This window comes from Rhipicephalus microplus, chromosome 2 (genome assembly GCF_043290135.1).
Source record: "Rhipicephalus microplus isolate Deutch F79 chromosome 2, USDA_Rmic, whole genome shotgun sequence".
In the NCBI taxonomy this organism is placed as follows: domain Eukaryota; kingdom Metazoa; phylum Arthropoda; class Arachnida; order Ixodida; family Ixodidae; genus Rhipicephalus; species Rhipicephalus microplus.
This window is the reverse complement of record NC_134701.1, coordinates 93903825-93926455: the sequence shown is the minus strand read 5'-3', so window position 1 is coordinate 93926455 and position 22631 is coordinate 93903825. Positions and strand designations below refer to the sequence as shown.

At 46.8% G+C, this 22631-nt stretch overlaps 1 long non-coding RNA gene across 2 annotated transcripts in view; it reads right to left on the bottom strand.

Moving 5' to 3' along the window:
- Positions 1-22631, bottom strand: part of LOC142796325 (uncharacterized) — a 102255-nt gene that overhangs the window by 48950 nt on the left and 30674 nt on the right. For both annotated transcript variants that reach the window (XR_012893745.1, XR_012893744.1), the window contains exon 2: positions 10760-10908. This is a non-coding gene — a long non-coding RNA (uncharacterized LOC142796325). The remainder of the gene's footprint in view (positions 1-10759; positions 10909-22631) is intronic.

Genomic DNA, 22631 nt, shown 5'->3' with positions numbered 1-22631 from the left:
ATGATAGGCGTCATTTATGATGTGGACGTAAAGATTACAGACTCAAGCCTCGAGAAATTGCTTTTTGCGACGGCTCCTGTAATTGGTTTTCACCGCTTTGGATGGTCGCGTTGCGTGAAAGTGGAGTTCGAGTCCGAGTCGTTGCCTACTCACGTCAAGGTTGGATATCTGCGTCATCCGGTACGCCCTTATGTACCGAGGCCTCTACAGTGCCATAAACGTTCGAAATTCGGGCATGTCAGTGCAGTTTGTAAGGGCGTGGTAACTTGCAAACGATGTGGTGGACCTCAAGACGATGGCTACTGCAACGCTGCCACAAATTGCCCTAACTGCACAAGCGCCCACGACGCAACCTCAAAGGACTGCCTTAAATTAGGAACCAAATAACTATCATGAGTAAGATGGTTAGGGACCACTCCACGCACAGAGAAGCTGCAAGGGCTGTCCGGCGAAGTACACGTAGTTCACGACACCGACGCAAACGAGGGAGCAGTTCTAACCGAGTTAGAGAACTGACATCAAATGTCCAGGCTTCCCATTCTCGTCGCTTGCTTTTACCGGCCAGAAATGAAGATGCCTGTGCTTCCGTACCTTTACAGCCGACTAATGAATGAGCCAACGAGCCAACGGCCCATAATACTTCGGAGTGGCCTTCTTTACCATCAAGACCCACGTGTACGCCTTCCACGCATAATGCTGCTGAACGCAGCGAGCAGGATGACAAGATGGATAATGATGACATCAAAAGTATGCTTAGAAATTTGATGGGTTCAATGCGCAAAATCCTTAGTGGTCTAAACACTCTGGCGGCTAAAGCTGCTGTCCAGTTACTTGATGTGCTGGAGCCACTTCGCGCTGTTCTTCAGTAAGCGAACATGGCCTCGATGTTCGAGGATCGCATGCGGCAGACGCTTGTTATGCAGTGGAATGCTCGTGGTTTACGTGGCCGTCTCTCTGATTTCAGACAGCGGGTATTGAAATACCAGTTCCCTGTTATTGTCATCTGCGAACCAAACATGGGTTCTACATTCCGTTTATCTGGGTAGGTCCAGCAGTGATCACCGTGCAAGTAAGATGCTAGTTTGTGTACGACACGATATGACGTACGTACGACATGACATTCTGCCGCATACAACAAATGATTACGTTTGCTTGACTATAAAGTATAAGGGGCTCACGTTGTCAGTTATGGGAGGATACATTCATCCAAGTGCGAAGATGGACTGCTCTCACTTTAGGTCTGTGCTTTAGGCTGCTCAGAGCCCCCACAATGTCATTGGAGATTTCAACGCTCATCATCCTCTTTGGGGTAGCACTGTAATGAACCACTGTAACAGAGATTTGCGCGACTTCGTGTGTAATTTTGGTCTAAGGGTGCTGAACGACGGATCGCTCAATTTCATTCGGGGTACTTGTTACAGCAGCTGCCTCGACATTGCAATTGTATCCAGGAGTCTCCTGTCTTCTGCAGCTTGGTCCACGGATATAGAGACTCATGGTAGTGATCACTTGCCAGCATATGCTCAGTTTAGGTGGTACCGCCGTTCAGCCACACACTGCGTTCATCAGACAGACTGGCGTCTCTTCAAGTCATCTGTGAAAACCAGCTGTCAGTGCACTACTACACCATCCGAAGTAGAAGACATCGTTTCTTAGTCCCTGCGTGACACAACAGACAAGTTACCATACCGCTGCAACGATCAGCTATCGACTTACAATACGAGGTCCTTCGTGCTATCCGTCGCCGCGCAGAACGGTGATACAGAAGAACAAGATCGCCGTCAGACCTCTCAGCCTGTTGTCAAGCTCAACGACACGTTCTTCGGCATCTCGACAAGCTGGACAGGCAACGATGGAGGTCGTTCTGCGGTTCTTTGGACCCAAGACAGACTCTCTCTAAAATCTTGCGGATAGCACGAAGTCTACAATCTTCTCCACAACAAATTCGACCATTTCGTGCGGTGGCTCTACATCAGAGTCGGAGTAAATTAGAGGTAGCCAAGGAAAACTGTAGCCTTGTCGTTTCCACCGCTCACACTGTGACCCAAACTCTTACCACCACTGTGCCCCCGTGTTTCGACGAACGCCTCGAAGTGCCTTTCGCAACGCAGGAACTGGACGCTGCCATTTCCCTTTCCCGGCGCTCATCGGCCCCCGGGCCGGACGGAATTACGTACGCTGCACTTCGCCATCTTGATATAGAAGCACGACGGATCCTGTTATCTTACCACAACACCTCCTGGGAGTCAGGAAATGTTCCAGATAAGTGGAAGTGCAGCCGCAAAATCACACGGCTTAAACCGTGGAAGTGCCCTAATGAGCTTTCATCTTACCAACCGATGTTCTTAAGCAGCTGCGTTGGCAAAGTCATGGAAAGAATGGTACTGTCGAGATTAGAGTGGCTCTTAGAGAGCAATAATCGCTTTCCTGCGTTCATGAATGGCTTTAGGAGAGGCCGATCAGCCATTGACGGGGTCATCAACTTGGTCTCCGATGTTGAACAGGAAAGATGTCGAGGCAGATTAGTGGCTGCTGTTTTTCTTGGCTTTAAAGGCGCCTACGACAATGTCTTACATTATGCCATCCTTGATGCGCTTGAGAATCTAGAAATCGGCGGGCGACTGTGTGCATGTATTGTGAGCTAGCGACCGTACCGTGTATATGTCAACAAGCGATGGAGATACAGACCATTATAACATTCACCGTGGTGTTCTCCAAGGGAGTGTTCTCAGTCCGACACTTTTTAACATCACCTTGATTGGACTTGCTACTGAACTTCCTGACACGGTGAAGGTGAGCACATATGCGGACGACACCGCATCTGGGCTTCTGGAGCTACGCGCCCTCAACTGCGTGCTCGACTGCAACGTGCAGTGACCATCACAGCAAGTTACCTACGTCGCCAGGGTCTCAAACTGTCCACTGAAAAATGCACAGTGAAAACACGATTGCATTTACACGAAAACAAATGACAAGATACCCACTAACTGTGAATGGAACAAAAATTCGTGCCGTTGTTCTACACAAATTCCTGGGCGTTATCCTCGACCGCAATCTATCGTGCTCAAAACACGTCCCAGCCTTGAAGTCAAAGCTCAAGAGTTTAGTCCACGTTCTTCGGGTCATAGCCGGATCAAGATGGGGCCCTTCGAAGGCAGTTCTCCTGAAACTGTACCAATCTTTATTCGTAGGGTACATACTATACAGCATGCCCGTGCTTTCAAGCATGAAGCCCAGTTGTGCGTGCACGCTAGAACGCATCCAAGCTCAAGGATTGCGCACATGCTTGGGCTTACCTCAATGCACATCAACCAAGGGAACTCTCGCCAGAGCTCGGGCTTGTCCAATCAAAGTATATGTGCTCTGCGAGCCTCTTCGAGTCCACCTTCGCCTGTTGATTCGACACAGGCAACATCCCCTATCAGCGCTTTCTGCCAGCCACCGAGACTGCAGTTACTCAAGAGCTATATCGCGGCTCGAGAACATCATACCGCCAAAATTTCCTCTCCCACGTGTACCTGAGACACCTCCGTGGCTCCTGCCTAGACCACTTGTCGTATTTCAGATTCCTGGGATTATGAAGAAGTCCCTTGTATCATCGATCGGCCTAAAGCAACTTACACTGCTGCACATTTATACTATGTACGATGGTGTGGCGCACGTATATACTGATGGATCTACCACGTCGCGTACTTCCGCCGCAGCCTTTGTCATCCTGCAGATGAAGATAGCTCGACGTTTCAAGATAGATCACAAGACCACATCAACAGCCGCAGAACTTGTTGCTAATTCGGGAGGCAATACGTTTCATGTCGACAGAACCCGGTCGTAAATGGACGATATTGTGCGAATCCAAAGCTGCTCTACAAACCATCGATGGCTTCATGAGAATAGGTCCATATCATACTTTATCGATTGAAATAGCAGAGCTTCTTGGCATTGCTACAAAAAATGGACATCATGTAACATTTCAATGAATACCGGCTCATTGTGGCACAATGGGCAATGAAGAGGCGGACGCTAAAGCTAAGAGAGCTTTAAATAGTGCCCCGGAAGTGTGAATCGCATTTTCTCGACAACATACTAACATCCCACTTCAACGCGTTATGCGCAACTCCATCTTAGAGCACTGGCAGAAACCAGAACACCAGCACAAGCGGCTCCACAAATGGGACCCGGAAATGAAGTTACGTATTCCTCACAAGTTAAAGCGAATCATCTGATGCATCATCCCCCGCATTCGCCTCGGTGTGGCTTACACGAGATGTTACACCCACTTGATTGGCTGTAATGACACAGGTCCCAATTGTGGCCATTGTCGGTTGCCAGAAACGCTCGAACATATATTTTGCGACTGTCCAGCATATGCAAGCGAACGTCAGCAACTGATAAATTTGATTGGCCGATATATTAGTCGACCATTAACCGATGAGCTTGTGTTAGGTCCTTGGCCTGACGCCAGCAGCACAGATGTGGTTATACGAGCCGTCATCGCTTTCTTAGAAGCCACTGAACTGGATGCACGTCTGTAGAGTTACCCAGCCTGATAAGAACATATCATCTCTCTACCTTACCATCGTCATTCATCACTCTTTCACTCCCCAGCCACCCTACCCCAGTGTAGAGTAGCAGGCCGACATCTCTACCTTTCTGTAAATAAATTGTCTCTCTCTCTCTCTCTCTCTAGGCTTCGTTCGGCTACGCTGTGCGAGCAGAAGATGGTTGAGTATGCTTCTTTATCCTTGTAGTCGAAACGCAGTTCCTCAATCGAATGATATGACTAGTCGAATGTGTGGTCCTGCATGCATTCACTATCTGCAATTTCTCGGTTTCCGAAGCCGTCGCTGCATTCGTCGCGGAACACACCAGGCCCGTAAACCACCTACAGACGCTCCCGTTCGCTTTTTCCTTTTCTGGCAGATGTTCGCATTCTTGCAATTTTACCTTGGTTGCTGAGGAAGGGCATTTGAAGAGGTAGACAGACGAGCCGATAAACGCGTTCTCTGTAGATGCTTGTCTTGCACAGTTGCAACGCAACTAACTTTTTGTGTGGCTTTCCACAGGGGAATTCTTTCTTCGCTTCAATGACACGCGCAACCACACCGACACTCGCTCAATAATTGCAAACAGGACTTCTCTTTAATGACATAGAATGCGACAGATTCACTGTTCGTGTCCGTCCATCCTTTGGTCCGTTTGTCGGTCCTGAACGGAGCAGTATATGTGCACTAAGCAAGTCGGTTGTCAGCCCATAACTCACATATGCCCTATGTGGTGCATCGTTATTTGTGTCGTCCTTTTGTTTCATAACCCGACACACAGATGATTTGATATCGTAAACTCCGCTTTTATTTAGTGCTTGTAGAGAAAATGTGTATGGACTCCCTATATGTGGTAGAGCCATGTATGATTTTTTGTCTTATTGCTTTACTATAGGCCCACTGCAAGGACACAAGCTTCCAGCAAAGGAGGCAGGATGGTTTGAAGACACAAGGCCAGATGCTGTTTGGATGCTGTTTGCAATAAAATCTGACCTGGAAAAAGTTGATTTGACTCTCGTTGCTCCCCTTTGCTTTTCTTCTAGCCTAATATACAGGCTTGTGGGCAAAGGGCGAGGGCGGTGTAATGTGATTGAATGCCCTACATTTTCGGGCAATGCTTACAGCTTGTAAGGTTTTTAAGCAGTCATTGTACACATTCGTTCGCAGGAACTAAACTTGCTGTACGAAATTATATTACGGAGAAACGCAATGTTTTGGATATGAGAAACAGGCTAGCTGAGCTATTCGGTTTACAGAGAACATCGCGAGCTACCCGGTTGTTTATTCTGCCTACCCTGCCGTTGCGAGTTCCATCATATAAACAGCATGGTTTCGAGCCTTGAACTAAGAGGCCTTTGAGGTATTTGCAGTGCTAAGGTGAATATGCTTCATGAATGGCGCGCATACATTCAAGTCCATTCATAGTGACATCGAGGTTCTCCCCCTCGCAAATATAGGCTCCCTAAATAACCTCACTCCGCCAATGCGGTGGGTCTACCAAGTGGGAGAAACGAACTGTTTTAACAGTATTTTATACAAACTCGAATCACGAACGTGTCTTTCCTGTTCTACCAAACCGCGGCTAACTTCAGAAAACAACCCTTCAGCCTTCAGCACTTGCTTTACGAAAACAAAAACCCTCTTCTTTTTGAAACACACGCTGCCGTCAATGTAAATGAGCGACCACTCAGAACCAACATGGCGGCCCGTCAAGTATGGGGGCCGTTTTAGCCAGTTGTAAGCAACCATGATCGGAGTTGTCACCACCCTAAAACACGGAGATGCGCGCACATGAAGGATCCCTAACCGTGGGATAGTGAGAGAGCTGCTTCGCATCTATACTCCTCGACAACCTTTCTTGGCAATGAATGAGTCCGTTTTGGCGCGCGTCTCGTAACGCTGGGGAAAATGGCGGGGATGCACTATCAGCGTTTCTTGTAGACGCTTGGCGTTTGAGGTGCACATAAAAAAGCGAGAGTTTCTAACGCGTTCAAAAACGCGAAGTCGCCCCGCCGCGGTGGTCTAGTGGCTATGGTACTCGGCTGCTGACCCGCAGGTCGCAGGATCCAATCTCATCTGCGGCGGCTCCATTTCGGATGGAGGCTGAAATGCTGTAGGCCCGTCTGCTCAGATTTCGGCACACGTAAAGAACCCCAGGTGGTCGAAATTTCCGGAGCTCTTCACTATGGCGTCTCTCATATTTATATTGTGGTTTTGGGACGTTAAACCCCACATATCAATCAATCAATAAAAAAAACGCGAAGTCACAACAAATAAATAAAAGGAATTACAAATATCTTAATACGATGAGCTGCGTCCTGTCACGAATAGGTCCACGTAGAAAATAAAGAAGGAATTTCATTGTTTCACGTTGAAAAAAATTGACAGATCCCACGTACAGTGGGAATCGTTGATATGCGAAGCACGAATGGGGAAGCTTGATATGTCACTTTAAAATCAACATAACAATACAAGGCGGAGGTAAATGAGGCCGTACGTGACCTTCATGTCAAGATTATCTCGTTTAAACGTGTCATTTAGCTTCGTCATCTATTGACTTCACCTAATTACGAATTTGGTATATGTGCAGCTAGCGAAACGACCGTGAGGACGCTATGAGCGTAGCATGTAGTAATAATTTATATGACATGAATATCATAATTCTCATGTTTGGACGTGTCAGATAGCTTTGTCATCCATTCACGTTCCGTAATACCAAACTTGGTATATGTGAAGCTAGTGAAACGGCAGCGAGTGCACGTAACGTCGACGTGCGCCTACGCTGGGCGCAGCGACACTACGCTAGCAAAACGCAAGCAATCTGTTGTCTGACACTAGGCGCTACCAGCGTCAGCCGGTGAGGCCCGGCGGCAACCGGCTCAAAATGTGACATGCTGAATTTTGCGCCAACGACGTTACCTAGACAGCATCGCACCTGCATAACTTCGTGACGGAAGGAAGCAAGGCGCGCTTACACGTGCATGCGTCAAAGCAACGCACCACGGCGTGCGCCTGCGAGTATATTCCAGGCAGATCGGCGCCTGGCGTGGCATGCGTCGCCAGCGTGACGCCACGAAACGAACGCCGGCGCACACGCGATCCTGGTCACGTCAAAGTGTTTTGTCACCTTGAGTATGGCACGTAGTCACGTTCTTACATGACACGCATCTCATAATTACCATGTTTGCCCAAGTCACATACCTTCGCCATCCATTCACGTCACATAATACCGAATTTGGTACGTGTGAAGCTAGCGAAACGGACTCGAGTGCATCATGAGTGTGGCAGGTAGTCATGTTTTTACATGACACGCATCTTATGACTGATATGTTTGCAATAGTCATATACCTTTGTCACCCTACAGGTCCCGTAGTACCAAATTTGGTGTATGTAAAGCTAGCGAAACGACCGCGAGCGCATCGTGAGTGGGGATATAGTCATGCTGTTACACGACACGCGTTTCATGATTATCATGTTTGCACCAATCACATACCTTCGCCATCCATTCACGTCACATAATACCATATTTGGTGCATGTGAAACTAGCGAAACGGCTGCGAGTGCATCATGAGTGTGGCATGTAGTCATGTTGTTACGTGACACGCATCTCATGATTACCATGTTTGCACCAGTCACATACCTTTGTCATCCATTCACGCACTGTAATACCGAATTTGTTATATGTGAAGCTAGCGAAACGACTGCGAGAGTACCACGAGCGTGTCGCGTAGTCATGAATCATCACTTACTTGACATGCATTCCATGATTTCTACGTTAGGGTCTGTAACTTGTGTTCGCCATGCAGTCATGCCATACGATGCCAATTTCGCAACATGTCATGTGAACGAAACCACCACAAGAGCAGCAAGACCTTGAATTATAAATTGTGACATTATTGACATACATGTCATGATAGTCATGTTATGACTAGTCGATTATGCTCGTCATACAGTCATGTTATGCCTTACCAAATTTGGTATTGATACCGTTAACAAAACGGCTAGGAGAGCTAAAATTCGTAGGTAGCTAGATAGATAGATAGATAGATAGATAGATAGATAGATAGATAGATAGATTGATAGATAGATAGATAGATAGATAGATAGATAGATAGATAGATAGATAGATAGATAGATAGATAGATAGATAGATAGATAGATAAATAGATAGATAGATAGATAGATAGATAGATACGCTAAAGTTGCCGAAGCTCGCTAAGAAATGCTTCGCATTTAAAAATGAGCGCTACTGTGGAACAACATTCACTGGTGGCCATATTCACGAAATTTGGCCTGTAGCCTCCACTCTAATGCCAAGAAAAGCTGTCGTGCAGTATACAAAAACAGCGCTCACAGACAGAGACATCGTGTGCAACGCCCGCTGGTAGTAGATAGTCTGACTGTGCCTGACCGTGCCCCGAGTGACATGGACATGGGGCGTCCCATGAAAGCGCGTGCTCCCGAGTACGAAGCCGCACAACTCGAAGCTAGACCTGTTAGTCCACGAAGAGTGCGAGCAAAACTCACCCGTAATTCACCATGCCACCCTTTTAGGGGCGAAACTCCTTATAACGATACCTGTTTGTCCCTTGTAGCTGTTGTAGTATGTAAAAAGTATATGATTTTGACATTCAAGGTGGTGCTGGTGAGAGATTTCTTCTGTGAGTTGCTGAACAATAAAAAATAATGCTAAGTGTACATGTCAATGGCTGCTAATGGGGATTGAGAGACAGGAGCATTCGGCTTTTAGTTAACGCGCACGCTGCGATCCCCATTAGCCGCCATTGCATGTACATTGAGCACTATCTGAAGGGAAAGGGTTGCTATGTTATTCCCGCTGGGTGTAACCACCTTAGTTTTAGAAAGGTTTAGCGAGCGTTGAGCCGCAGTGCCATGAATACAATGAACTAGTATATACCATGAATGAACTCGAGGAGGTTAAAGGAGGAAGTAGATACGAAGCGCAAGCCGTAAGAAAGTAGAAGCCGAATTCTTCTGTTTCTCATTTCCCATTAGCAGCCATTGCATGTATATTGAACGCTATCTGACAGAAAAAGGTTGCTACGTTATACTCGCTGGGCGTAACCTCCCTGGTTTTAGAAAGGTTTAGCGAGCGTTGAGCCGCAGTGCCTTGAATACAGTGAACTAGTATATACCATGAACTCGAGGTGGTTAAAGGTGGGAAGTAGACCCGAAGCGCAAGCCGTAAGGAAGTGTGTCTGTGCCACCTCTCGTTTAGTCCTTGGAATGTTCGCTGGATGGCGGTACTTCTATATGGGGAATATATGATGAAAAGATGCGAGATGGTGTTACTTGGAATGTTGAATAGATGGACGAACGGAGACACAGACAAATGCATGGATGGACGCATGAACTGATGCAGGGACGGATGCATGGACGAACGCAGGGACGGACGCACGAACAGACACACGCACGGACTGGCGGATGGACGCATGGACTGTCACACAGACGGACGCATGGACAGACGGAAGCAAGAACGAATAGACGGACGAATGCTTCGCCCCACTCTCCATCATTCACTCCGTGAATATGCTGCCAATTTTTTCGTGACTTAGTGCTAACACAAATGTGCGTTTTTCCTTCATTTGTTAAAATTTATAACAAAGCTCCATCGCACGAGACTTGACGACAGTTATAGCGCGAGGAAAGAACGACTGCAAAGGGACAAGAAGGAGACGAGTGCTATAACTCCCTTTGTCGTCGTTCTGTTCTTGCGCTATAACTATCGTCATGTCAAACCAACTAGCCCCAACGGCCTCATTTATAGCTTAAAGAAAGTCGCAAACGGGCGAAAGCGACGAGACCACTAGCCTGCGCAGCAAAAAGATCTTTGATACTCCACTATATTTGGCAGGGTTAAAGCCGATGCGCTGGTTTTTCCCGTGGTACGTCAAAGCGATATGTGATACGTCAGCCCCACTTCGCGTGTTCCTCGTGACGGGTTCTCGCTCTTTCTAATGACTAAGCAGCTCTGTGGCTTCAACGGTGTTGAAACCGGTGCGTCAAATCTAGTATAAGGGACTGCCTTTATTTTGGTATGAAAAACAGTACAGCTTCATAGAATGGTTTTGTGAAGCGTAAACCTTTTTTTCAATTTACGATCACTCATGGATACTTCATTCAAAAAATAAAAAGAGACTCCTGGGACAAGGGGAAATAGTAATGCATCGTCGAAACAATATATTTACAATTCTTACTTTGTTTCATTTCTGATGAAGTGACTTGAATAATCTACTTCATTCTCAGTCACATTGTGCGTATTCAAGTAGACGCAGCGTTTTCCTACAGTATGTGGGCTGTGAAAGTTGAAGCCGTACAGCCAGACATACGTAGATGCTTTGAAAGCCTGCAAATACATAAAGAAATATTACGATGTACCCATAAAGCAAGAAATGTTGCCACAGTGTATCTGTACATGGGTGGCTTACAAGCATATTTATTTATTTCATACGTGTAACATTGTCAACGCTAAAAAAATTTAATAGGTCGTCTTATCCCACCTGTTAATAATAGAGTGTGCTGCGGAAATGCAGAAATCTGGCAGAATCTCAACGGATATACAAAAAACAATTTGTTAAAAGTGAAATCAATTCTGAGGCTTTATTTGCATTCCGAACTGATTCTGTGTTTTATAAGTAGTGAAGAGCACTCGTTCATCTGCATACAAATTTCGTAGCTGCTGAAGCGGCTGAACCCCGAAGCTTGCGCGGAATAAAAATATATATATATACAGTGCAAAAGTAGGAGGGGCTGGTTTTCTGTATTATGATCGAAGTATGCAATCGTCCACATTGATTTCCTGTAATGTGCATTACACAAGAAATAAATCCGAGAAACAGCTGAGCCAAGAAAAGCATATGAGGCACTGTTTATTTTTTGTTAACTGCATTGCAATAAGCGTCGTCCTAAATGAAAGAAGTTTAAGTGCATGAAAAGTAATCGTTGCAGTTGGTGGGACCCGAACCTGCAAAATTCTTACTATGCGCCCTATGCTCAACCGTTTGCACTACTACAACGATGGATGCTCACGCACCAAATTTTCGTAAGGGTTATTATGGGATTCTGACAAAAAATCAAGTAGAAAGAGTGCATTGCGTTGGCAACGACCATGATCTTAATAAAGATAGTGAGGCTGTTTTCTGGTTTCTCACTTTATAAAGAAACACAATAGATAGACACACAACAAGGATGCTGTATAAGAACACATTGCATTACAACACAGAAAAACCTCAAAAAGCAACGCACATGCTGAGTCTTTCCACGAGAGCGTCTCACCGGTGAGTGGTTTAAGCTTATGTGGAGATTGTCTACGTAGAAGAGGTGTAGCATGGAAATGTCGGCACGTCGGGAATTCGGGGAAGAGCATGGTGATGCTCAATTGTATGCACGACGGAACAGATAGGTGCCGAAGACAGGGCTGATGAAGTCAGACAGTTTCCTGCTCGGAAGGGCGGACCATCTGCCCCAGCCAAGTCCTCGTGCCAGCGTCCTACAGAGGATATGGTAACCACGGTAGCTTCCCGCTGGTTCCGTGGACTATCGAAGGTTGAGGTCGAGCGAAGCATGCCTCTCCAACTGTACGACGGCGGTAAAAAGCCATTGCGTGGCAGTTTTTTTTGTTTACTTCCATTTACGTTGCGCCGTATGCTTGGGGCACTGCGCGTATACGAAGCACTGCGCTGCATTTGCTTCGGCTCACAGTATTGCTTTGATGGCACTGAGTCAAAGCCTGTCCGACCAGATTTGCCGGGACCACAGAGACAGTGTGGCTCCCGCGCGATACCTCGAGAAGTTCAGCAGTGCCTGAAACTGCCGAACGTTTCAAGTTCCTAATTACTCAGTAAAATAAACCAATGCCCACGTGTTTAACAGGAGAGCTGGGATTGGAAACTTCTTTGGGACGACCCCCTAAATGCCTGATGGCGCTTTCAGGCGGCGCATATATGGGCCTCTTCCGAGACCCAGCGCGGCACAGTGACTCCTCACATCGGGTGAGTTGCTGCCCAGCCGCATACTGTGTTCGTGCACGCCGTGTTAAGGAAACGCCCGTTACGAATATACGGAGGTCGCCGACAACGGTATGTCCCGGTCCGGCTTAAATCGGGTAGCTATCGGGAGCGGGTGGACTTGGTACACGTGAAAGCGTGGCTGATATCGCAGTAATCGGGCGCCCGGTCGGTGATTTGGGTGCGTATTGTCGGATTGACATGCCTTCGACTGCTCCCGCTTTAATCCTTGAAAATAAGCTCGTAAGTGGAACCACGTGCGATCAGCAAGCAGTTCCTTTTACAGCACACGCGGGACAGGCGGATTCTTGCACCGTCGTCAAGAAGTAGACGTGTTACAGAGAAGTCGTTCCTACGGCCGCAAATGCCAGTACGCATAGTTCCAAGTGTAGATAATTGGGCGCCGCTGAGCTTGCCCAGGTCTCTATCACTTTTTCTAGTTTTGTTCTATTTACATTACGATTCTCATGTTATTTGGGGAGAGGGCGAGAACGTGCACAAATGTGACGTCCTTGTGGTGGGCTTTTGATTAGCCAAGTGTACTGTCTTATCAGCGGACAAACAGGCGACGATTTTCCGAGAGTTGTGTAAGAGTGGAGCACCGAGGGAATAAGAAGAGGCCTTGGAGTTCCGCCCGGCATTCTGAACCAGGCTTAAGGTTTTAGGCACCGTCAGCTCTGCCAAATCCTCTAGGGTCACCCTACAGACAACGGTTCATTTCTGAACAGTTTTTTTTGTAAATTTTATGTCTGTACTTATGTAAATACAGCGCACTCTGTAAATACAAGTTTTCTCAGCATACTAGAACTTCTCCAGCGTTTCCGATGGAGGCAGAAATGTTAGAACCCCATGTATTCAGATTTGGGTGCACGTTAAAGAACCCCAGGTGGTCGAAATTTCCGGAGCCCTCCACTACGGCGTCTCTCATAATCAAATGGTGGTAGTGGGACGTTAAACCCCACAAATTAATCTCCAGCGTTTCCGCTTTACCTTCAAGCGACCAAGAAGTTAATCGCCGTTATTTCCGTAGCGGCAGGACGTTTCTTTTCTCATTTAGCTAAACCACCTCGGGTGGTGCGTCTCGGGCGCCGAGGGGTGCGAGTCGTTTTCTCAACATCAAAAAGAACCCAAATTTTACCCCGACTTTTGACGTCTAACGAGGCTATGCTCACTGCAATGTTCCGCAGAAACAGAGCGGTGACAGATCGTCATGAAGTTCATCGTCGATGTCACCTAAGAATTCATCAAACTTGTCAAGGTTACACACCCTTGTTAGCAGCGAGAGCCTAAAGAGGTACAGCGTCTGCATGCTGGCGGTCACTCTTGTAATGAACGCCAAAGTCAAATTCGTGCAAGCCTAGCACCCTCCGAAAGAGGTGACCACAAGTCAAGGAGACCAAACAAAAAATAATGGCGTATCCATGAAGTTAATGATTATGGATGGGCAAAGCAGTAGGATCTTTCGGTGTTGCCTTAAGCCACCCATGACACTGACCACATATATGCATGTGAACGATTGACAAAGTGGAGTATAGTGAAACTAAATGCATATTTGCAATAAATGATATGTTGTGTAGAGCAATGAATTTCGTTTTGCCTTCACTACTGCTGCTTCGTGGTATCAGATGTAGCCTGAATTTGCAAAAAACGAAGCCTGTGACGCTCCCTGGCTATTGTTCATTGTTTTTTATCATACGAAATGCGTTGTAGAAGATATCGAGACCTCATAAACTGCACAAGCCAGTTGTTGTTCCTGATCACTACTGTCATCACTTTATTTGTGATCATCTTCATCGTCATCGTCATGGCGCATAGCGGGTACTTTGCATGTGATTTGCCGTAACAGCAGAAGAAGAGAGAGTGAAATAGACTATTGGGCAATCCTGTGTGGGGAGGGAAGGAGCACCGCGCAGGGTTCCGCACCCTCCTGTCTATCTAGACCTCAACATCGGCAGGCCCAGCGCGAGCTACCAGGAGTTTGCTCCGTTGGCTTTGGCCGAGTCAGGGCCACGTCAAACCGCTGGATCGCAGCAGAAGAAGAATGTGGTGTCTGCAACGCACTTGTTCTTCACCGTCTTGTCGTCATCTTCACAACGTATAGGAGTTGTATACCTTGCACGTGATCTGTCGTGATGTGAAAAAATAATGTGTGGTCTAGAACGCGCCTGTTCATCATTGTCAGCGTTGGTGGCGACAACAGCGCACAATGCCCACGTACAAGGCTTGGGAGCTTCGTCCCTAAAACTAAGTTAGTGAATGGCAATCTGTAACAATCGCAAGATAGCGTGGGGAGAGCCAGACTACAGTGACAGTGCGATTCTGGCCATCCTTGCCTAACGAACAGCTGTAGTATGCGAAGACATGCTTTCGTAGCGGTGAAGAAATCGGGTAGGCACTGTCAGTGAAAGTAGGTTTAGACCAAAACATGGTTTATTCCTCTCTATTAGGAATCGGTATCACAGGAAAGCAAATTGTGTTCTTACAAAAGTCATTGAATGGTTAGTGTACACTCATGGACACTGAACATCTCCAGCACGACGACTAATGTCTAGGATCAAAGATTAGGCAAGCCCTTGTGTTAGCTGTAGTAGTTAACGGTGATAGTGGAATTAGCGAAAGTGGCGTGATAGCCAGAAGAACGTCGCTGACTGGACGCCAAACTTCGGCTAAAGTTGCCTAATCGTGATCTGTTAGAGAGTAATTGAGCTCCGTTTCCCGAGAGAAAAGCAACGCGCATCGTGTATCTGCTGTCGGCAGGCCGCGAATATTAGATCTAGAGCAGAGTGAGTGGAATACAGTCTTATGGCTATGTGAGGCAGACGCGTGTGACAAAGCGATTTATGGTGTGGATGGCTGGTCTGAGCGATGCAAATGATTAGCGAAGGTTGCCGCCATGTGGTGTGTTAAGGCGTAGACAAAATTGCACTTCTCTGACAGAAAACGTGCCCAATGAGACATACGTGTAGAAACGATGCTTCAAAGGAGCTGATGTCACAGTCATGGTGCATCACTTAGCTTTACCAATGCAATGTGAAAGGACAGTGTTAGATATAAAAAGGCAAGTTCGTGAAGCTTTCACTGTGTGTTGCCAACCCTGGCACAGTGGTTAGCTGGCCCGGCCTAGGTTGCCACGTTCCGAGGGGTCATCGATTCGACTACTACTGACGGAAACATTTACATTGCTATCTGATGTTGTAAATTTTGTTTTTGCATCATTTCCGTGACGAAAATACGTCCCGGATGTATTGGCTAAGAATGACCTAAAACACTCTCGCGAAAAATTTCACAGTACAAGAGTAAACATGGGAATCTTGTTAGTTCACTTTACTAGAGTACTTTGAGATTGCTGAATGCAGTAAATTTCTGTGGTCCCGCCGAACACCCTGCTTGTCTACTACATGTTCTATACTGGCGCCCCTGTTTGCCAAATCAACATATTTAACAGGAAGGCATTCACATTCTGGGCCCACCAATACTTGAGCGACGATTTTGCGTCACGGATATGACGGTGATAAAATGAACACCAGCAAAAGGGAAGAACAAAAAAACTGAGTCAACACTCCGCCCCCACACACCAAAAAAATTGAGCCTCCAACTCATTGGACCACGACGATAAGCACGCACGTCTGTACCGATAACCTGCCCCGCCACTGTGTTCTAGTGGCTAAGGTACTCGGCTACTGACCCGCAGGTCGCAGGATCGAATCCCGGCTGCGGCGGCTGCATTTCCAATGAAGGTGGAAATGTTGTAGGCCCGTGTGCTCAGATTTGGGTGCGCGTTAAAGAACCCCAGGTGGTCGAAATTATCAAGTCGCATAGAAGGATCTCTATAAACGCGTCCCATATCTCTCACATATTCCCTCTAGCGTAGTGGTGTCGTTTGGAAATTGGGAAGGTGCTACCGTCTGAGAGTGGTGACGAGCACTGTGGCATGACACTTACAAACCGCGATAAAGAACGATTCACTCACGACGCAGTGAAATCATAGCGTCCGAGATTGCACCCAACTCGCTTTCTCTGAGGTCATGATAAAAGTGTCTTAATAGCAGCAAAAAATCACAGCATATTCATGCAGTGAACGACGATCAGTGGGGTGAAGCTCCGGAGGGTTTTATTGGTAAAGCGTGAATCGTCCATGCGTTCATCAGCATCTTGTCCGTCCATCCCTACGTCTATCTGATGAGCACTTCAAATACCGCCATATTGCATCTTTTCATCATATACTGGATGGATGGATGGCTGGATGGATAGATGGATGAATGGATGGATGGATGGATGGATGGATGGATGGATGGATGGATGGATGGATGGATGGATGGATCCGGCTGTGCCCTTTAAATCTGCCTGTGGCTCACGCCACCTAGCCATGAAGGTAGGTATTATCACTATGTGTTTAAGGATTGAATTTCACCTATCAGTTAGCGTCCTCCTAGTTATTTATACTCGTTGAAAGTCTATTTTGCCTTCACAGTCCCTAAACACCAGTGCTTAAAAAAATCTCGCGCCATTATCTTGGACTATAGGGTGGAGGCCGTTACAGAGCATTATCGATTGTTCAGCCGTTTCCTTATCCTCTCCACATGCACTACATACCGTGTCTGTGCCTTCATATTTAGATCGGTACGTCTTGGTTCGCAATACTCCCGTTCTGGCCTCGAACAGCAGAGCACTACCTTGAGAATCATCGTAGATCTTTTCTGTTGCAATTTTATGCTTGAAAGTTTGGTAGGTCTCCCGTGATGATTTCGCAAGCATTCCAATCTTCAATATGTGCTTATCTGTCACCTTCACCTTCTTCTTAATTTATGTTTCCTTTTAGCTTGATATTCTGCTGTTGTCTAAAAAAAAACTTGACAATTTTGGAGTTCCCTTCCTTCGTTTAGTATCAACATTCTTCATGTACAAGTAGCTGAACACTTTCCTAGCCCAACGCTCCTCTCCCATTTTTGTCCATCGCTCCTCAAATTCTGTCTTGCTGCTAGCTCCCCTGCACTCAAAAATGATGTCCATCCCATGTCACCGTGTACCGCCTGATTTGAGGTATTTCCGTGTGCTCCCAAAGCAAGTCTAGCTATGCCACATTGTTCATTTTCTAATCTTGCTTGAACCTCTGAATTTATGCACAAGACCAAATTGCCGAACGTTAAACCCGAGCCCATGACACCTTTCCAAACCCCTATCACATCGTCGTACCTATTGTAGTTCCACATTGCCTTATTTTTTATTACAGCTTCATTTCAGTTACCCCTAGTCATTACGTGTCTTTTGTGCTCCCTCAGATACTCAGCCCCATTATTTATCCCTACGCCCAAATTTATGTATTTATCCACTATATTCAGCGTGACTTCCTCTTGATTGCCAATTTTTCCTCGCTGAACTTCATTCTCGCATACTAAATATTTAGCGAACACACTCGAAGACACAGACTAAAGGGACACAGGTACAAGCGCAGTACCTGTGTCCCTTTCGTCTGTATCCTCGTGTGTGCGCGCTGAAGATTCAGTATGCAGCAAAACCAACTAGCAAATTTAACCTATCTCCCTCATTACCAAAGATGTCTATCGGTCCCCTCACATATTCCTTGTTGTCGGCTAATAATACTATATCAACTGCATACATCAATGCTGACAATGACTGCTCAGTGTGTTTTCTTTGCTTGGCAAAAAAGAGGCTGAAGCCGAGTCGACTCCTCTCTCATTTGGATTCTCGTCCCTGTAGGTTAAGCATAAATAACAAAGGGGACAAGGGACATTCATGTCGAAGCCCGCGTTGTATTTCGGTAGGTTCAGATACCGGTTCCGGCCACTTGATAACTACCTTGTTACATTTATAGATATCCTTTAGAGTATTATTTATTCCATCTTTCACATCTAGTGTGCCTAGTATTCCCCACAAGTCTTCTTGAATCAAATTATCATAGGCTCCCTGGACATCTAGAAATGCCAACCACAAGGGCCTCTGTTCTTTTCTTGCTATTTTAATACACTGCATTATTGAAAACAGATTATCCTTCAACCTCGTTCGTTTACGGAACTTATTTTGTAGTTCTTCAGAGTTTGATCCGAGTTTAATTATTGGTGTAATGGCACTGCCATCAGGGCCTGTTGATATGCTATTAAGAACCATTTTTTCTGCCCTTTCCCACTCTCGTTCTCCCGGTGAAGCCACTGTGATAATTGGTCCATCTTCATCTGGTACGGTGCATGCAGCGCTTTCTTGGTGTTTAAAGGAGCACTGACACGCAATTTCAAGATCAAGATGTGCCCACAATTCGATCACTCGGTATGCAAAGGTCTTCTTGGCCCAATTGGAATGGCGTCCGTCGCGTCGAAGTTATTTTCTTTCGACGTCAAAGAGCGTAGAAAAGCTAAAAAGAAAAAAACAAAAAATAGACTGCCTTGCGACATCAACACTAGTGCTACGTGTTCGGTGTGATAAATTCCACAAATACCATCATGAGTGACGATATGCTAGTAAAGATGACGTGGACGATCTCCGAGTGTGTTTGGAGCCGACTCCCAGCCATGCTCTCACTTGTGGCTCTCCTTGCTGTGTTGAAGCGTGCGTGTGATTCATCGTGTCGCATTGACTGGTTTGCATTGTGCTCCACTGTGTGTGAGTACTATCATTCAGAGCGACAATACCTGCCAGAATGTCGGGGAACCGCTGCGTAGTGAGAACATGTACGTCGAGGCGCGGAAAAAGCGGAAAGTGCGCGGCGTTTCAGGCCGTTCCAAGCCATGAACCTCAACGCAGCCGGTGGGTTGACTTCGTATGCACCGCTGGACACAGGGAATGGACGCCTGTGAAGAACAGTTGCATTTTCTCCCTTCGCTTTGCGGTGAGCTGCTACAGGGCAAATCCTGTGTTGGCGAACAAGTTGAGTTTCACTGGCAGTACGAGGCCTCTTCTTGAGGCCAGGGCTATTCCTACCGTGTGCCCTGCTGCAGCCGAAAGCAGTGATACACTCGCCGAACGTCCGCAATATGAGGTGTGTTTCTCGGGCTCCCACAGTACGGCCGGGACCTATAAATATATAGCATTTAACGTAGAGCTTGTCAAGCAAAATGCGTCACGAATCACGGCTATACCCAATCCCAGGTTGCTGTCATCATCACTTGCCGACGTTGACCGCGACGATGGTGAGGACGACGATGTTGCTGGCATATGCATGTCTACGCCTTCAGAGACACAGCTGGGCTGACTGTACGTGCGCTCCTAGCAGACGAATCGTCAGTGTGACACCACCATTTTTTGTGAGAGCGGCATCAGCTGTGCAGCAGTCTCGACGTGGCCGCGAGGTAGCACTGCCAGCGCTAAAATTTGGTGGGCTTTCTACCCATTTCGAATCGCATTCGATAGCGAATATATTATTCAATATTACAGATACTCATTCGTCACTCAGTTGCGTTTTAGGTCACGAATCGCTGCTAGGGGTTCGATAGCTACTCGTCGACGCAAAAATATTGACATGAGTAAATTTGTTGTCAGTGATCTTTTGAATTTCTCTGTCATTATTGTTTTTATATATTCCATTGCCTCTTTCCAGTCTGACGCCTTGAGCTGTAGTCGTAAACCTCTGTTCTATGCTTATCTTATTATTCAGAGAATTGAGATGGTTCCGAAGTTTAGATTCTGCCTTTATATCCTTTTTGTTTACTTCTACCATCCTTTGTGTTCTCTTTCTTCTAATCTTTTCACTGACCAGATCGGACGCTTCCCTTGTGCAGCTCAAAAAGTAATCCCATTCTTTGTTTGAAATCATCTTCCACTTCACCCCACTGTTTAGCTTACTTGTGTTTTCTGGAAGCTTTCTGACGTGTTACTATGGCTCTTCTAACTTGCTAATTCCACAATCTCTTGCGTCTGCGTCTCTTTTCCTCGTCATATACAAGTGCCGCCATCTAGCAGACAATCCAAGAGTTAAACGAGATGTGGTTACCTAAAACTACATACACCGAGGACGCGCAACCCAAGGCTTAAGGAGCTTCGCCCCTGAAACACCGGTCGTGCCAGAGTCTGGGAGTCATCCTAGACGCAATTATGTTACTTGCCTTTTTGAGTGGGAGTACAACGGCTCGTTGTCGAAGCAGTGCTGCTTTCTCCTGCTCCTACGGCGCTTCGCCACCAGTAATAAATAATAAAGAGTTTTCTTCAGCGCGCGCAATGGCCGCAATCACGCAACGTGTGAGAGGGAGCTGGAGTGTGCGAGCTCTGAACTTGAATAAGATGCGTACGTTTGCACACGCCTGAATTGCGCACGCTGGATATCGGCGCTTGTTTTGCGCCTTCTACAGCTGTTGTGGTTTAGCAGAGTGTGACGTTGGGCAAGTTGGTGCATAGCCTAATAAAATGATAAATGAAATACGTCACTGGCGGCTCTCGTGAGACCTCAACCTGCCTAGACCAAAACAGACAAGATGGCCATGACCGACAGCAGTACGATGATCATGGCAGCGAACAAAGTCTGTGATTTTCGACGTTGCCCTTGAATTAGAGCTTGGTATGCTGGAGTAAGCTCAAGCTTGGTAAGCTGGAGCACAACGTAGGACGACCGGACAACGTCACCTACGAAGAACCAGGAACCCGATGTTGACGTGAGGCACCACTAAGAATTTGTGAATGATCTACATGGCGTTGTTTGCCTGGCCCCTTCGAAAAGTGATAGTTGCTACGTGTGTCTAGCCGGAAGATGTCCACACTTGCGGTCATCACACGTCCATCAGCAGCCAGTCTCACTCAGTAATCGCCTTGTTTGAACTACGCGGGGCGACCTCCTGCATCTTTTGTACGAAGAAGCCTTTACTTCACCTGAAGAGCTATCAATCCCGAAGCTTTTGCTACAGCAGTCATTGATGTTCTCCCCACTGTGAGACACTCACTGGGCTGTTTTTTCTACCTACGATTCAGCTGTGAATAAAGATAGCAACAGAGAAGAGACACTTGTGTCGGCTGTTCCAACTTAGTGTACAGCACGCCTCAGGTGCGAAGCAGCCCGAAGTGCCCCAAGTCACCGCAGTGCTACTCCCATGATGCCTGCTTGAGTGATTTCAAACGGGAGCACTGTTACATTAAGGGTTGCATTGCGTCCCTCCAACCACTGCGTGTGAGGTGCGTCCACACCCTTTCTCCGATATGGGGGAGGTCATCTGCGTCGTCTTCTCTGGCGCTGCTGCGACGTTTTTGCGACCCGTGTCTCAATACTATACAGTGACCCACCACGGTAGTCTCGTGGCTAAAGCAGTCGGTTGTTGACCCGCAGGTCGCGGAATCAGATGCCGGCCGCAGTAGCCGCATTTTCAATAAAAGCGAAGACGCCTCTATAGCAGATTTAGATGCCAGTTAAGACCCCAGGTTGTATAAATTTGCGGAATACCAATACAGCATCTCTCATAGTGATATGGTGGTTCAGGGATGTAATACCCCAACAAATTTTATATTACCGCTCTACAGTGGCTCCGCTCGTAAATTCTCGGCGCGGGTAAAAAATATGATGTAGCGGCATCGCCCGTTTCGAAGAACGGCAACCTCTTATAGGGGCGTACGCATCCAGGCGCGCTAGTTGCCAGGCGCCAGTTGCGGCCTCATGTTATATTGTAGCGATAAAAAAAAAAAAATTGGCAGCATATCCACGGAGTGAATGATGGAGAGTGGGGCAAAGCAGACGTTCGTCAATTCGTTCTTGCTTCCGTCCGTCCATCCACCCGTCCGTATGTGCGTCTGTTGTGCGTCCGTCCATGCGTACGTCCATGCATCCGCCCCTGCGTTCGTTCATGCGTCCATGCATGCATCAGTTTGTGTGTCCGTTCGTCCATCTATTCAGCACTCCAAGTACAACCATCTTGCATTTTTTCATCATATATTCCCCATATAGAAGCACCGCCATCAAGTGAACATTCCAAGGATAAAACGAGAGGTGGCACATGCACCCTTTCTTATGGCTTGCGCTTCGGGTCTAATTCCCACCTTTAAGCACCTCGAGTTCATGGTATATACTAGTTCACTGTATTCATGGCACTGCGGCCCAACGCTCACTAAATCTTTATAAAACCAAGAAGGTTAC